The sequence below is a fragment of the Pseudorasbora parva genome, chromosome 1 (assembly GCF_024679245.1).
Source record: "Pseudorasbora parva isolate DD20220531a chromosome 1, ASM2467924v1, whole genome shotgun sequence".
Classification (NCBI taxonomy): domain Eukaryota; kingdom Metazoa; phylum Chordata; class Actinopteri; order Cypriniformes; family Gobionidae; genus Pseudorasbora; species Pseudorasbora parva.
Genome location: NC_090172.1, coordinates 33662489 through 33680989, shown reverse-complemented (window position 1 = coordinate 33680989; position 18501 = coordinate 33662489). Strand labels below are relative to the sequence as shown.

Sequence of the window (18501 nt, the reverse complement as noted above, 5' to 3'; positions counted from 1 at the left end):
CTAGGGACGGCATGTAGGGGTTCAGAGATGTTCACTTTGCGCAAAGAAAAGCGCTTTACTGCAGAGAGAGGATCTCTCTCTGTAACGAATTCATTTGATTTCATGTGTTTTGTGTGTTTTGTGTTGGGGAACACTGGGGCTGAAGCCTTTATTAACTGTGTGAGGGGAAAACAGTATGTGCAGTGTGATGAAACTGCCTTTGCACTTTGACCCCCTGAACGTTGGGGGGAAACGCACAACTTCCACTGAATACATGGGCTGGGCAGCTTCGGTAGAGGGGTGCCCTCCACAAGAGACTCGCCATCTTTTGGACAGGGGCTCTGTGGCAGGAAGAGAGTCCAAAGAGCTTGTCGCTTGTGAATGTGGACTCGAAGCCCCCATAAGACAAACATTGGGCAGGCCACTTGTGTTTCGAGTTGGTGGGGGTAGAGATTGAGGATTTTCACGAAACAGCAGGAGTCGATTTCCCCCAGGGCTTACCAGAGGGTTGTAAGCCATAATATGCTATAGGTATCACCATGTCCCACATCTGAGTCAGAAAAGTCGAGCTCGACACACTGGGTAGCAGCAATTTTATGGTGGCGTTGAAGGAGATTTTTAGACAGCAACAGGCAAGGACTGCAATTCTCCAGGTTCTCCAATGCCTCTCTCAATGAAGTCAGGCCTGTGATAAGCTGGTGATGGGTGAAGAAGAAATAGAGAGCGACATACTGGCGAAAAACAGCCGTGGAAAAACTACGGCAGCCGTGGAAACAGTCGAGAAGATGCAAGAGTGTGGACGGCTCCAAGAGCAAACACTCTACAGCTCTACTCAACAGCTAAACTGGCAGAATATAACTGTCACACCTGGCGGAGGCAAATCTGGTGATTTTTCCTCCTGCAGACAAGCAAAGTGAGCAGCATAATTCCTACCGAACTGTGTCAGTGCAGATTGCGAGAAGCGAACGTCAAATGGTGAACAGTAGCGCATGCAGGCCTTATATGCCCACAGGGGGTGGGACCTTTCCAGGCTGTGCTTCTGTCAGTCTTACTAGACTCAGATCAGATATGGTCTGCCTGTCAGATATGGATGCCCTTCCCATAGGTGGATCTCGAACACAAGATAATAAAAAAAGAACCCCTTTAATATGGCTGGTGTAAGAGGAAAACAGAAGTGTCTTTCAATGCCAGTAATTCTGTGACTTTGTAGGTGTGCAAGTTTCCTAATCACCCAGTGTCCTGTGAACAAGTAAACAAAGTATGATAAATAGGTTTCCACTGGATTCTAATACAATGTATGCCATTACATCAGTTGGCTAAGTGTGCATTATCTTCACAGTCTGGAACTGTAATGATTATCCATACACTGATGAAAGCCATGCACTAAATATTGGAGTATTACTGGAATACTTGATAGATCTTTAAACAGAGTAAAAGACTGTGATTGGCTTGGTAGATTGATTATTAACAATAAATTGATTATTAATAATCTACCTTAATAACTGCAGATAAAGCATTTGCTAGAGTGCAAGCATAAAATATACAGTGTGCAAGGCTAATGAATCACAAAATGTATGTCAGAAAATTTCAAAAACTCACTTGTGATGACTACCCAAATAGCATTGTGACATTGAGTCAATGTTGAAATTCCATCAGAATCATAATTTTGGTTGAGGTTGAAATATCAGTGCTAAGTAATATTGGATCAATGTTGAAAATTCGATGCTAAAAGAATATTGGACCAATGTTGAAAATTCAATGCTAAATAATATCGGATCAATCAATGTTGATAATTCCATGCTTTTAAGTGGTGAAAAAACAAACATTAAATCAATGCTGATGTTTGGTCAGCTTAATTCTCCAACGATGAGGCTTGCGTACAATCTATCCATCCCATCATTCAACATGTTAAAGCAAATCCAAATCAATTGGGTACATTTCTGTGAAATGTGAGCACACTCATTATCCTCAAAGGATGAATCTCTGCCAACAAGTGTGTGGATTAACAAAAAACTCCTACCATAAATTAAACTCAATGGGGCAAACGAGTTGATTATTATTAGTATTGTTAATAATTATTATTTTAAAATTATTATTATTAATAATTGTTACCAATCCCCTATTCTGTTCTTCTTGCTACATTGCATGCAGCGAGATATATAATGTCACATTATATATCTTGTCTTTAAAAAAATATTAATAAAATTAATCTCAATTTTCATTTCATGACTTTATTTATCTTTATTTCTTACAACTTGTGTGCTTCTCCTGGGTGAGTCAGCGAACTGCGATGTTAATGTCACTTGAACGCCCTTGTACACAACCAATGGCCAGGATAATCTTAATCCATTAGTTTCAGTTAGATTTTTACCAAACCCTATCATATTTTTATTCTTCTTTATTTTTTAAGATTGGCATACACTGATTTTCGTCTGATTTCGAACCAAAATCTGACTCGTGCAACTTTTTTTTGTTGTGCGTCATTTGTTGTGAGGTGTTTGTCCATAGGATGATTTTAGTATTAAGATGATTAACTTAATCTGTGCGTGCGATGAGTAAAATGTGCATTTTTGGAAACTCTTATGAGTCAATCCCATTTGACTTATTTGGATTGTGAGACAATAAGATCGACTCACAAACAAGTCTATGAATGCATGCAAGATTGCGCGGCACCGGATCCACAAATGCACATCTTCCTTCTTACACCCACAGGTTAATCAATTTGACACTAAAATCATCCCATTTTCGTCCAGTGTAGAAACGAGAGGCGTTTGGACGGTAAAGCCTAGTTCAGACTGCACGATTTTCAAACTCGTCGGGTCACTGTTCTTTACACACTGCATGACTATCTGGGGTATCATTCAGTCACTGCTGTGTTCACACTGCACGATGATTTGACGACAGAGGAGTTCACACTGCATGACTGAACAAGAGGAAGAATCGCCGACAACTCTCTCTCCGGTGCGCAAACTACGTTTCCCAAACACACGTGCGATGTGACAAGTTCTCGCGCGAGACGGAGCCAGGATTGTGTTCTGCAAAGACAGTTTGAGGTAAATAAACAACTTTGTAATGTGCTGCTGCTGTGGCTGGATGTGCAAATGTTTGGCCTTTGTTTCTGTTTGATAGAATTGTAAATATATCTAGGCCTATTAAAATACTGAAATTATGCTCTATAACTCCTCCCTAAACCTCCTTTATCTCACGCTCTCATTGGCTGTCGGTGTAATATTCAGTCAGAACGCTGTTCACACAGCAGGAGTATGAATCGCCGACAGGTCTAGATATTTAGCATGCCAAATATCTCACTGGCGTCAGCGACTCGTTGGCGATTCTCTCTGATCGCGTCTTTGATCATTCACACTGCGTGATTGTCACTCACGTCCACGAGCACCGATTTGCCTGTGATCTCAGGCATTTGTCTGCGATTTCACAAAACCTGTCGGCGACTCAAAATCGGGGCAAAAATCGGGCAGTGTGAACTAGGCTTTAGATTAATTTTTGGCATGGCAGTAATTATGGTCGCAACTCGATTGGGTATCGCACAGCTGAAGCAGAGCTACGAACTGATTGACCTGTTGGCGTGGTGAGGGGAAATAGGACAATCAGATCGTAGACGCCTTCAGCTGTGGTATATTCTCACGAGGGCCGACCACAATTACATAATTACAATTTAATCTTTAATGCAGCAAGAAAGAAACGAAAAGAGTGAGATCATTAAAGGTGTCATGAACTGGCTTCTTTTATTTTTTAATACTGTTGTCTGAGGTCAACTAATGACGTTCGTGTGGTTTTTACATTCAGAAAATCATAACAAAAAAAATAATAGGCTATTTTTTACACTGGTTTTGAGGGTCTCTCCAAAACACTAACAACTGACAAGGATGTTTTTAGCTCTGAAACTTACAGGATAATCTTGTATTACCATGACCTTTTATATAGCAAAAGCTCAAGGGAAAGTTTATTTCTCAATTCATCACCCCCTTTAACTTCTGTAGGCAGCTATATCAAACTGCAGAAATTTAGCAAACTTTTGCCCCTCCAGTTCGTGTTGTAAAATGGATAATCTCTTCCAAACAACTGCGTAGCCTATCCAGCTCCTCTTTTATTAATTTAGCTGCTTGATTATTAATTTACTTGTTTCACTTTCACACTTTATTTATTTATTTACTATTATAAAATACTACTATCTTTTCACTTCATTGTGTAGTATATTTGTAATAATAATACATTTGTAACGCACTTTATATTAAACAAAAATCGCAAAGTGCAAAGTACAGATTTAAAACAAACAACAACAACAAAATAAATAAATAAATCTGAAAAAAAAGAAGTAACAAATTAAATTAATCAAAAGCTCTGCTAAAAAGGTGGGGTTTAAGACCACGTTTAAAAGCATCTGCATTCTGTGGGGTCTGCAAGTTTTAAGAAGATACAGAGAAACAGAGCGGAGGTTACATGTGGATGTTTGTGTGGTGAGGCGTTCCTTGAGATAGGTGGGTGTGTCACCATGAATGCACTGGCGGGTAAGGAGGGAGATCTTATACTCAACCCTGAGCGACACAGGAAGCCAGTGGAGTTATTTGAGAATGGAGGTGATATGGTCGTATTTGCGCACCCTCATGAGGATCCTAGCAGCACTGTTCTGAATACACTGCAGCCTCTGGAGATTTTTGCTAGGGATGCAAATAAGGAGCACATTGGAATAGTCCAGCCTGGAGGAGACAAAGGACAAGCTTCTCCACATCTGCCAGTGTTAATATGGGACGAAGTTTGGCAATGTTTCTGAGGTGGAAGAAGTCTCGTGACTCCATTCTGACCCCCAGGTTGGTGACTGATGTAGAAAGTGGAATGACCTGATCAGAGAAAGCAATGCTGGTGATAACGGATTTCCGGACCTAAAGAGGAGTGCCGACTAGAATTGCTTCAGTCTTGGAGCTGCTGCAGGAAGCTTTGCTTCATCCATGCCTTTATCTCATCCAGGCAAGTGATCAAAGTGGATGGTCAGCAGAGGGAGATGAACTTGTCCTAAGGTAAAGCTGAGTGTCATCAACATAACAGTGAAAAGAAATCCCATGCCGGCTGATGACACGGCCAAGGGGAGCATGTAGAGGACGAACAGGGTGGGGCCGAGTACTGAGCCATGAGGGACACTGCAGGTGACGTTGTGTGACAAGAAGGTACCTTCTCCCATTGCAACATAGTTCTCCCAGTGATATAAGAAGAGAACCAGTTGTGAACAGAGTCAGAGACACCGATGGTGGAACGTAAACGGTGAAGGAAGATGTTATGATGAATAGTATCGAAAGCTGCGGTTAAGTCTAGGAGGATGAGAACGGATGGGGAACCAGCATCTGCCACCATCAGAAGACTGTTTGTGACCCTGACCAAAGCTGCTTCTGTGCTGTATCCAGTGCAGAAACCAGACTGAAATTTCTCAAATAAATTGTTTTGGTCCAAATGGACCTGAAGCTGTGCAGCAACAACTTTTTTCCAGCACCTTTGAGAGGAATGAAAGGTTGGAGATGGGTTTGTAGTTGTTAATAACATCTAGGTCTAAAGTGGATTTTTTTAAAAAGTGGCCTGATGATAGCAGTTTTTAAGTGATGAAGGAACATGGCCAGTCTGGAGGGAATGATTAATGATCTTGGTTATAAAGGGACTTAAGACACAGAGGTTAGATTTTACCAAGGCTGTGGGAAAAGGATCCAGTGCACATGTGGATGGATTCATTTTCTGATGATGTCCTCAACCTCGCGCTGTGTGATGATGGAGAAGCAGTAGAGATGTTGGAAGGTCCCTGGCTGTGGATCAACAGTCGGGACAGACAGAGTGGAGGTGCTAGATAGGAGCAAGTGAATTTTGTCTACTTTGTTCCTAAAAAAGGTCATGAACTTATTGCACCTCTCTTCTGTGGCTTCTGAAATAGAGTGAATTTGCAGTTTGAGGGCGTGATTAAAAGTGGACAAAAGCTTCTTGAAGATTCCAGGGTTATTGTTGATGATGCAAGAGTAGAACTGAGACTGAGCTAGGGTTGTCCTCGACAAAGGATTTACACATTCAAATCAGAATTGTCAAATCTTTCTATTGTAAGGCCGCCCAAATCGTCCCAATGGAGGCTAACGATCGGCGGGTGAAGTTCGCTGCGCGTTCGTTACACTATGGTCGACTGATAGTCGAATCATCTGTGTGTGTGTGTGTGTGTGTGTGTGTGAATGGGTTGGGAATTATGTATATATTGACGATGTACATTGACGATTTGAGGTAAATATAAATGTAATATAAAACCTTGAAATGAAGCTCTTCCCGAGTCACCTCAGACAGGCGCTGAATGTCGCCACCAGTGGGAAGAGGGACGTGCCAGTTCCATTAAGATGGCATGGTGGTCAGACACACCCAGATCATACACCAAGAGGTTTCTAATATGAGGAGAGTTGAAAATGACCAAGTCAAGAATGTGCCATCTAGAATGAGTGGGTCCATCCACATGCTGTTGGAGATTAAGGCTGTCCAATAATTGCAGAAACTCATCTGCCAGGTGGCAGGAGGGGGTATCTACATGAATATTAAAATCTCCTAATATTAAAATGTTGGCAGAAGTAGAGCAGTGTTGTAAGAAAATCATGCATCTCAGTGATAAATACAGAATTTGATTTGGGAGGCCGATAAATAAGGAGTATTGTAAAAGAAAAATAGGGTTTATATTTAAAAGCAAGGTATTCAAATGATGACTGTGGGCGCACAGGAAGAAAAGACAGCTCCAATGATTGTCTATGAATTACAGCTAAGCCACCGGCATCATTAAGTGCTGAGTAAACTGCAGGCTGATGCTATGATTCCGTTAAGCACATAAGGTCTAATCTCTTATCCATGATGTGGTCTTGGATGAAAGATGATTTATTTGTGAGGGATTGTGCATTAAAAATATATATTTTGAGCGTTGATGGGGTAAATCTCTTTATTGGCCATAATACTCTGTGCTAAGTCCAGCTTAGATTGATGAGATATCGCAGTGTTTCCTGTGTTACCAAAACAGAGAGCAAACTGTTGTGAGGACACGATAGATGTGCGACAGTAGTCCAGATGGATGGTATGTCTGAAGCAGAGTGGTTCAGGCTGATGGTAAACATGCCCACGACGAGAGCCTCTTTGGATGTAACGCGGTCTGTGCAGAACTCCATGTTCCTTTAAGGGTTAGTTCACCCAAAAATGAAATTTAGGTCATTAATGACTCACCCTAATGTTGTTCCACACCGGTAAGACCTCCGTTCATCTTCGGAACACAGTTTAAGATATTTTATATTTAGTCTGACCCAGAGCATAGGCAAGTGTATGCACACTATACTGTCCATGTCCAGAAATGTAATAAAAACATCACCAAAGTAGTCCATATGTGACATCAGTTAGTTAGAGTCTCTTGAAGCATCGAAAATACATTTGTCCAAAAATCACAGAAACTACGACTTTATTTAGCACTGTCTTCTCTTCCTGGTTTGTTTTCAATCCTCAAATAAAGATTCAAATGGTTCTGAATCAGCGGAATTATTCACGATTCAGATCGCCAATGTCACGTGATTTCAGCAGTTTGGCACGCGATCTAAATCATGAATCAAAAATAAAGTTGTAGTTTTTGTGATTTTTGGACCAATATGCATTTTCGATGCTTCAAGATATTCTAATAAACTAACTGACGTCACATTTGGACTACTTTGATGATGTGTTTATTCCCTTTCTGGACATGGACAGTATAGTGTGCATACATGCTCTGGGACTAGACATGTGCCGATTTTCGATAATGCGATTTATCACGATAATGAATATGCACGATATTGTTATTGTGGGCACTTTAAAATATCGTAAATAATAATTTATTAACAATTTATAAAAAAAATTAGAATGCACTCAAGAATACTTTGCCCATCAACCGTATAAATGCTCAACACCGCTGTATTCGTCAAAGGGACACGCGCTCAGATATAAACAAGCCCAACGTGCGTTTGCACATGACTGAACCGGTGAAGGAGACGCGCTGCTGAAGTGACGCTCAGTGACAGCAGAGGGCGCTGATGAACTGCAGAATGAAGCCGGTTACCCCGGAAACCAGCAAACAAACAAAAAAACGCGTGTAGTTTTTAAAACAGCCATTCGTTTTTGTAATCTCAATGTTGTTCATCACAGCATCAAATACTTAAAAGACTTAATAGGCTATTTATTTTCAAATTGAAACATTTTTATGTTTTAATCTGGACTACAACTCTAATAATTAGAACTGTTCTAATTTTTTGTTATTGTTCAGTATAACTTTGAGATACGACTTCATTAGTTAACATGTTAATTCATTATTACCAAACTGACAATGAAAAATACTTATAAAGAATTAATCATTCTATGTTAATTTCTTAGTTACTTTTTAATAACATTAAAATCAAAATCAAAATAACTTTTAATGGACCTAAGATAAAACTAACAATGATCAGTATTTCTTAACCAACATTAACAAAAACATTATACTTTCTGTACCAAATCTCAGTTAATGCATTAAATAATGAGACCTTATTGTAATTTGTAAGACTACCTGTTGTTCTTTATAGCCTAATTCTTTTGCACTTTAATCTGTTTGAAAATTTTACTTTTACAGCTCTGAAAAAAATCAAGAGACAACTAAACATTGATTTCTCAATGAGGGGTCTCTTAATTTTTTTCCAGAGCTGTATATATTTTTGGTGCATTATTGTATTTAAACATTCAGTTATTTTTGTTCTTACAAAAATAGTTCTTAAAGCTGTTATGCTATGGCAACACTTTTTTTTTGCAACTTATTTAAATATCGTGATAATATCGTATATCGTGATAAAACCTCATCAATTAATCGCAGCATGAAAAATTGATATCGGCACATGCGTATCTGGGACTAAATATAAAATATCTTAAACTGTGTTCCGAAGATGAACGGAGGTCTTAAGGGTGTGGAACGACATTAGGGTGAGCCATTAATGACATTTTTTTTTGACATTTAATTTTTTGGGTGAACTAACCCTTTAATGACCACAATGCACGCCGGATGGTGCAGTTGTTGAAACCCAGCAGCTGCTGAATGGAATATTTAAGCTTCATAACGGCCGCTGAAAGGTTTTCACTAGTGCTTGGCATTAGTCAAACACAGAGCTGGAACACTGTTAGGCATTGCGAGAAGATGGTCCCTATAGCATGGCAGAGGAATTCATGAGCCGACTTCCGGCTACCACTGTAAGGGCAGCGGTCCTATTTGTAATGTATAATAAATCACATTTCCAAATATTTACTAACATCTTGTTGTTTTAGATGCCTTACAAGTGAATGCTGATAAAAAGGAGGCATCAGAGTTTATCTTTGCTGGGACGGTGCAAAAATTCCATTGTTTCCATTTTTATTTACTTCCATTTAGTAGATGCAGGTTGTCATGTTTTTCCAAGGCCTTCTCCTGGCATTTGTATTATAAATTTAGATGTAATTGTTTTAAGTCAATGTGCGATTTCCTGTTGTAATTGTAGGGGCATAAATAAATACATTTGCATGTAAACTGAATGATGTTGTTTACTTTGAGTGACTTTTTGATACAAAATCATATCAATTGCAGCCATGCAAGGTCTCTGATTGAAAGGAATAAAATAAAGATACAATTAACTGGCATAGAATCCTGCTATACATAAAGCCATATTTATAGTGTGTCTATGTTGATTCAGTGTTAAATAAGTGATTTAATTTTATTTGAAAAACTATTAATTTTAATCCCATCTTGATCTATTTTTCATCATTGAAAAAACATTATTTCAGGGTGCAAACCTAATGAAAAATCTATGTTAAATTTCAACATTGACTCTGATATATTAGTTGATGAATTAACATTGACTCAACGCTGATTCAGTGTTTGTCTGCTATCATGGGTACATTACAATATTGTCTCGTTGTACAGAAGATCTCTAAAACCATTTACAAAATGCATATGATCTGTCTAAATATATTTTAGACACAGAGAGGAAAAACAACAGACAAAAGAACATTTGGACTTTGGAAATAAAATAATGCTTAAAAAGATTAAAATAAGACATTTGCTCTAAAATACTTAAGCAGTAGGCTACTGTACGATTACAGTCAACCAAATCTCAACTTCCACATACAAGAAAATCTTTTCAAATGTATTGTAGAAAATACCTGTTCTGAACATGTTCCGGTTTGTGGTAAAACCATTTACTTGAGCTGTTCTAACCATAGACCGTAAAAAAACTTCTCTAACGCAGTACAATGCCACACCCGAGTGGATGAAATGTGCAATTGCAACTTCTGTAATTTCAGTAAAAACCGCATTTAACCTGACATTACCTTGACAAGGCGTATGGTGACAGACAAAATAATATTCCATGTTATAAAAGATAAGTGCTACGTATAATATATAAGAGGCGGAATTGTCTATGACTCGACGACACTATCTCAAGACTCTCGCGGCTCCTCAAATAGGCCTACATAAAACATTAAGTTAGCCTTATAGTGTTTCTTGAGTTAAGAAAAACGCTGTACTTATTTAAACAAACAGTTATTTGTTTACCTTTACATTCGCAACAGAAATGATCCAAACTGCTTGCTGTGCTTCCTTCACTGTAGAGGCGTTGAAATTTGATTGATAGTTTAGGATCCAATGGAGTTGAGAGGTTTATGCTGCGTTCCAGACAGGCTTTTGAGCAAGTTAATTTGGGACTTAAAATCACCTTCAAACCACGACTCACGAAACAACAACGGCAGCCCCTACGGGTGCGGTGTTTATGAAAGTCAACTTATAAAATCTATTATTAGGCCTACAGCTTCTCTTGCTTTATATATGGGCCGTTTATTCTCCTCAGTTCCCCTCAATTAAGCAAGGATTAAGCACATTCGGCAATAGAAATTATTGTAAATGAGCAAAGATCCTATATAAGCTACCAAAATTCCTTGCGCTCAGGCACTGGGCTGCCGTTGTTGTTTCGCGGGCTATGTGACGTCAGAGCGCGTACGAGTTCGCAGGTGGGAAGTCACGGGTGTGATTGCGCACGGTTCAGTGCACTTTCACGGGTAGAGCACTTTTTTACTGACTATGTAGAAGGAAAAACACAGGTTACGGGTTGCCTTGAACATTGTCACAAGCTCGTGCAAATGCATTTCATTGGTTAAAAATAATGCCTGCTCATTTTTCCTGGGACCCAGAAATAGAATTGTGTTGTCCCCTGTAGAACATGGCATTATATTTGAGAGCATTTCTCTGACACCACATCACAGTTTTAAGTCTGGATGTCATACAGAAATCACATTCAAAGCTTTTCAGAAATATAAAATGTTTAGAGGTGTAACAATTACACCAACTTCTGCTTGGTTGATAAAAATGACTGACGTTAATTTATGACCGAATTCAGCATTCTAAAATTATCTTATTTTGCACTCTTATGGATTATGTTTATGTTTTGTAATTATCATTTAGATTAGATTAGACTCATTTTCAAATTGTTCGTCAAATATCAACATCTCAGGAAAATGTTATGGGCTTTCTACTCAAAATATGACTTTCTGTTACAAAACAGGTCCACTGATTGTCAGGCATTTTGAGAGACAGGTGGGAAAGAAATTAAACATCAACATTCCTATATTTAGATATGAAAATGTTGGCCATTATTACTCCCATTATTACACTTCTTTTTTCATAACATGTTGTTACAAGAATACATTAATATACAGATTAGATACAGTGTATGTATTTAATGGAAGGGGAAAAAAAATAAATTAACCCATTTTACACATAATGCATGAAGTAAAATGGTTGGCCTATATTAATTAATTCAGTTAGGCTATAGGCCTATATTTCATAACGTAGTTGAGAATTACCTTCATACAAAGTAGGTTTAAAAAAAAATATGATTGAATTAATTTGTAATTTCATGTGATTTCAAGTCTTTTTTATTTTTTATAGGTGCCCCAGAATGAAAAATTGAATTAACCTTGCCATAGCGAAATAATAAGAGTTCAGTAAATGCAATGTAAAAAATTATTTAGAAAAAAAGTTACCTGGTTGCCTTAACATTTTGAGTTCACTGAAATTTAAATTTTGAGTTAATACAATGAACATTTTTTGAGATTCGACAACCTTTATTAAAATATTATTAAAAGATTTTGTAAGCATATTGGGTAATTGTGTGTGTTTTATTTCTGATGACGCAGTGAAACATGTCAAATAGTGCTATTTTCATGATTTATCAATTTTTTTATGTGGTTCAGATACAATAATATTTTGAGTTTCTATTTATTAAACAAATTTCCTTCATTGTATCAACTCAAAGTTTTAATTTCAATAAACTCACAATTTTAAGGCAACCAGGTTACTTACTTTTTTAAGTTAAACCAACAAAAACCAACCAACATGTTTTACAGTGTGGACATCACATACTGTGAGTCTCAAACACCATTGCCTTCCACTTCTTATGTAAAACTCGTGAATCCAAAACTCCACGGGGAAAAAGTGCTTCTCAAAATAAACCCAACAGTGACGCAAGCATTGGGGATCATCTGCACGCCCCCAACATTTCCATCTGTCCAAACATGTTCATTGTCAAGCAGAAATTGAGCGAATCATCAGGTAAACAAGCTGCTTGCATGGACACACACATGGGCGTCAGAAACAATTAAAAAGTGGGTGGGTCAGTATAGCGGCTAAGGTATGATATGATTGGAAAAATATGATTGGTGGGGAAATTGTTTTGCGGGGGGTCTGGGGGTTCTTCCCCAGAAAAAAAAAATATTTCATAGATGTGATTTCCTGCATTAATGGTGCGTTTGAGGCCATATCCCTTTCCTATACCAAAAAAGACCTCAAACCATCAATACCAATAGTCTAATAAAAAGGCTATATTCATTTAACTGCCATAGAAATCAACAGTTTCACAGATAATGATAATAAACAAGTTGCATGTTTCTTATGCTCGTGTCCAGACAGAAAAAGTGCCGTTTACTAAACGATTGATTGGGCCAGACACAATTACAGAAATCCCTGAATTATTTATTGTGGCTTTAGAGTAGGGGTAAGACACATTGCATTAAGTTTTGACACATATCGAGCATAGGTCCGAATCCGCCTTTTGCCACACTCACTCTTATCAGATCGGAAAGGTATTTATTTTCAATAAAAAAATTGAAAATATTAGAAAAGGGGACATAAAGCGTTTAACATGTGTTTAATAATAAGTTTCTCGGTTAAGGGGTAGTCAATGTAGACATGTGCTGAATTAGAGACGATAAAAGTGAGTGGGTCCAATATCATTGGTCTTAAAAAGTGGGTGGGTCTTGTCCCACCCACACACAATGGTTCCGACGCCCATGGACACACACGTCATGTTCCAGGCTGTGCAGGAGACGTGAGGACTTTTCTACCCTTCCCACAGATGGGAAAAAATGTCAACAGTCTTGTTTGATGTTTATAATCGGATACCACAACAATTTAATTCAAGATTGTTCGTTTGTTCGGCCCATTTCAAGCAAGCTTCGCTCAGCGTCTTAAACTGAAGAAAGTGGCAACTATATTCCTGCAAGCAGTAAGTAGCGATTTTATTCACTTATTGACTGTTTAAACAATTTCTGATTAATCTGAAAGTTTCTTAGAGAGACAGCATTGTCTAGATAATGCAAGATGCTAGTAGGAAACACCAAGTACCATACAAAATTTAATAGTGTGTCTAATGATGACAAAGGGTAATATTATTTTGTATTACAAAATACAACCTTGCTTAGATCGTTCACTCGATCCTTCTAGAAAAAGTCTAGCCTAGAAATCTAGATGCACTCTAGTGGCAGCAAATCTAATTTGCCGCGAGTGTCGTCTAGCAACTCTCAATAGAGGGAATGCATCGACGTCACTTTCCCGCCGTAACATGCCCCCTCACCCGGGACTGAGTGGCAGAAGAGCTGCTGGGACTAGAGTTAATATTGGAAAACACGAGTAGAGCAAACAATCCTAACAACTTACCAAAGATTCAGTGATCTATGGATAATGATATGCAGCCAGGACACATGATTTCCTGACATTTTTAGGAGTCTGATTTCGACATGAATGTTTATAACTGTCATTCATCACATTTTTTGAGTGAATCCCGCATGTATATGAGGATGGGTCAGTGTTTTGAAGCGTGTATTGGTGGTAATATACTTTATATTCACTAAAAGCTGTCACTCATTCAATAAACGCAATCTCACAAATTTCCGCAGTGACGCTGGTATACAATGAATCTCTTATTTTCACAATGTCTGCACTTACAGAGGATTGACGCTCGGGTTTAACTGCAGCTCCTGGACAAACACTCGAGCGGTGAGTGATTCTAAATTCAACACCTGTGATTGGCCAATTCCGTTGTAGATATCTACAAACATGTCTGTGATTGGCTATACTCAGTACTCACCGAGGCGAAAACACGTTGGAAATGTAATCATTTGACGAGTGCAAATACAGATACACACTGGATCTTTTGCTAGCTCCTTTTCATTGATAATATGCAATTATTACGAAATTTTACAGAGGATTACAGATCACAGACAAGCATTTATGGGCAGCTTTTCACTCTAAAAGCAGAAGCAGCAGGAAATGGAAGTGGTTTGAGTGAAAAAATGACACGTTATTATCAAGTCCATCTCTAGTCCAGAACAGCGATGTCCATGCGGTCCGTGGACAAGCCTCCCCTACCCCCCTTCTGACGCCGGGCCTGGTTTTGTGTGTTTTCGCTGCATTCATGCTGTAAACCATTGCTGCCTCTCAGTCTTTTTGCCACTCAGTGGGGTGTAATCACAGTCGCTCGAGCTGACGATGACGTCACGTGCATTCCCTCTTTACACTTCTGAGCTGTAAACGCCAAATTCTGGTTGGGCCAATCACATCGTGTATAGAGTCGGTGGGCAGGGCTTAACATAATGACGGCCTAGTTGCTCTTGCGTGCTTCTAGTAAACACAGAAACTGGCGAACTGCGGCCTTTCGAATCAGGTTTGACCGCGACTCTGGAAGACTTGGAGTTCAGCTTTTTTCGGAGAAAAAAAACAAAGAACGACACTGAAGTCATTTTTAAGAAGGGAAGATGTGTTATGAGTTTTGCCGACCGGATACGGCAAAAGTTTAATCTGTCAACGAGCTCTGCTTCACCTTCGTTGCTCTGGTTGGTTGTAGCGATATCCAATTTATCCCGCCCCTCGGATTTAGTCCTGTCAGTGGTGAGTTTCCAGACCAAACATCTCGATGTGGGTCTGGATTGTCAGGCTAGCAAACGTCACCTTTTCCACCATATAAATTAAAACGATAATCATTTGACAAGGCTATTAATTTTGTAAAAATATGTTATATATTTATATTTTTGAGAACTGAAGTATGGTGTTTCCTATGATGTTTTTGCCTATTTGTATTTCAGATTAGGCTACATCACAGTCACTGTGTAACGTTAGCCTACGTTGTGAGTAATGTTATATAAACATGCTAGAAATCTAGACACACCCTAGCGGCAGCAAATCTAATCTGCCCGCGAGTGTCGTCTAGCAACTCTCAATACACTTCTGAGCTGTAAACGGCAAACTCTGGTCGGGCCAATCATATTGTGTATAGAGTTGGTGGGCGGGGCTTAACATAATGACGACGGCCGAGTTGCGCTTGTGCTTCTAGTAAACATAGAAACTGGCGAACGGTGGTCTTTCTAATCAGCTTTGACCGCGACTCTGGAAGACTTGGAGTTAAGCTTTTCTCTGAGAAAAGAACAAAGAACGGCACTGAAGTCATTCTTAAAAAGGGAAGATGTGTTCTGAGTTTTGCTGACCGGATACGGCGAATGTTTAATCAATCAGGTAGCTCGGTTTCACCTTCATTGCTCTGGTTGGTTGTAGCTCTATCCTATCACGTGCAGAGGGAGTTTGAAAGACAGCCGTTTATCCCGCCCCCTCGGATTGAGCCCTGTCTATGGTGAGTTTCCAGACCAAACATCTCGATGTGGGTCTGGCTTGTCAGACTATAATCATGCAATATCGTTGACAAAAAAAGACAAGTCTAAAATGTAGGCTGAATGACACACTTTAAAGCAGAACCAGGTAACTTTTCAACCTTCATAATATATTTTCAAGACTCTTGTGATGATACATCGACTTACAATAGGTTGAATGACACGTCTGCCATAGCTTGATGGGGTCTGTCGTTTTTATTCGTACTTTTAAACTTCGGGTAGTAACCCGAGAACAACAAGAACTATAAAATTCGACTGCTTTACGGCATATACGTCACTTCCACCAACACCCACACTTCCTTAAATTCGGACGTGCAAGCCCAACTTTGTTCATCGGATAATGTAGTCATGCCCGAAGCAGCAGAGACAAATAAGAAAGAAAAGGTTTTGTTGGAGGAAAGCAATAAGAGGAAATGAAAAAGTGATCGGATTAAAGTAGGGCTGTAACGATATGCAATATGAAATCGAAATCGCAATACGCAGGTCCACGAACCTGTATCGCGATGTGAGAAGACAGAATCGCGACACACCCCTTCCAACTGCCAGAATTATCCTTCCTGTCCAGGTCCAACTTTTAAGTCAGCAGTATGGCAACATTTCAGCTACCCGGTGGAGAACAAGGATGGCAATCGTGTAGTTGACAAGACCCACACAATTTGCCGTAAGTGTTTTAAGAAGCTTCCCCAACCGGCTGGCAACGTGGTGTGAGCGTGGCGTTTCTGTTGCGTGTCATCCACGGGGCGGCTGTGTGGCGTTTTCTCTTTCTTTGCACACCAGAAGCGTGTCTGACGCGGCGCTTCTGTTGGTATTGATGTACAGGAGGCCCTATACTTCATGTTAAATATATATTGCCTATTGGTACCGCAAAGAAAACGTCAGCAGTAGCCTATTGACCATACAGATATATGGTATTGACGGCAAAATAGGCTACAGAATACTGTACAGAATAAAAATGTTTTGTCCCCCCCATATCGAGGTTTGTACCGTGGGTCAAAAATCGTAATACGAACCGAATCGTGGGTTTGGTGTATCGTTACAGCCCTAGATTAAAGGCAGGACGAGGATCAACATGTGACCAGTTTGCTCGTTGGCGTGAGCTGAAGGAGGCGTGCCCGACCGATGCTGTCACGCTTGTTATGGTGATTATCTACCACTCAAACATTGAATTGAAGTATCATATAGATTCTGTAAAACGGTAACCAATAGACTACTATAATGACGCTGGCTTGTAAACGTGAGCATCGCGATTATTTGGCGTTTGAAAAAAATAAAACACATGAAATTATATTCATATGACATGCTGAAACATATGCCGCTGACTGTACCTGGGATGAAGACATTTCACACGCGACGCCAGAAGAACACCTGCATGTGAACTCCTCCTGCAGTGTTCAGGGTAACTGTTAGTGCTTTTAGTCAACAAATGCATGCGCGATGGCATCCCCTGTTTTAGGATGACAGCTTACGACAGTAGTTGAGGACATTCATTTTTCCCAACTGTAGGGGGACCCAGAGAGCAAAAGTTACCCAGTGTTGCTTTAAGCAGAACATCTCAAATGGAGATTGATAAAATGCAGCTTACTTGTTTATTGGTGTTTTCAGATCGTCCGCGAGAGAGAGCTCGCGTGCATATGGTTGCCAGATTGGACATGTTTAGGTAAAAAACGGAGAGTGTGCGGGTTTCTTTTCACAGAAAAGCTCTGTTTGGGGGATTTAATTACTGAAATCTGGCAACCGCACAAACGCAAGCTCTTCTCACGCACGGATAATCTGAAGACACCAAATAAACAAGTAAGCTGCATTTTATCAATCTCCATTTGAGATGTTTTGCTTAAAGCTACACTGTGTGATATTTTCCCCCATCTGGCGGTGAAAAGGTATATGACCAGCCAGTGAATATTAGTTTCTGTTCCTCTCAATTCTGATTTCGTTTTAATTCTTACGGTGGCCGATTTAGTCCAAGATTTAGTCCATGGCAATCCCCTCTTCACATTCGACACGGTGCCATCGAGTAATAAAACGCGAAAGGCAAAGCTTGAATTCACGGTTATGTCCCTCTTTGGCTAATGTACTTTCAAGATGGAGGGGCAACATGGCGACCAGCATTCGAACCCCTCACCCGTATGTATTTTCAATGGCATATTATAAACTTACGAGAATACTTTATAACTTGAAATAAGTAAATATACATTAATGAGCACATATATTTTTGAAAGAACTAAGTGTTTTTAGCTAAGAATAAACTAAAAAAGGACTCACGAGCCGCTTTACTGAACTGCTGTGAGCTGCTGAAATAAGCCAATCAGAGCAGAGCTGAACATTATATTCATGACTCTTCCAAAAACAGAGCATTACATCCTAGGGACAATTTATAGGGTTGTAAATGGACCTGTAAAACTGTATCTGGACATTTTTTTCCCTTAAATAAGCCACATACCCTCTATGTAGATATCAGAGAACAATTTAACATATTGTTTCAAATCATTCTAGGGCACCTTTAAA

The 18501-nt window shown here is 39.4% G+C and overlaps 1 protein-coding gene across 3 annotated transcripts in view; it reads right to left on the bottom strand.

The window, feature by feature from the left end:
* malrd1 (MAM and LDL receptor class A domain containing 1) overlaps positions 1–10963 on the bottom strand; it is an 88390-nt gene extending 77427 nt beyond the window's left edge. For all 3 annotated transcript variants that reach the window (XM_067450156.1, XM_067450163.1, XM_067450147.1), the window contains exon 1: positions 10562–10963. The gene's annotated coding sequence lies outside the window, so the exon portion shown is untranslated. The remainder of the gene's footprint in view (positions 1–10561) is intronic.
* Between the last annotated feature and the right edge of the window lie 7538 nt (positions 10964–18501).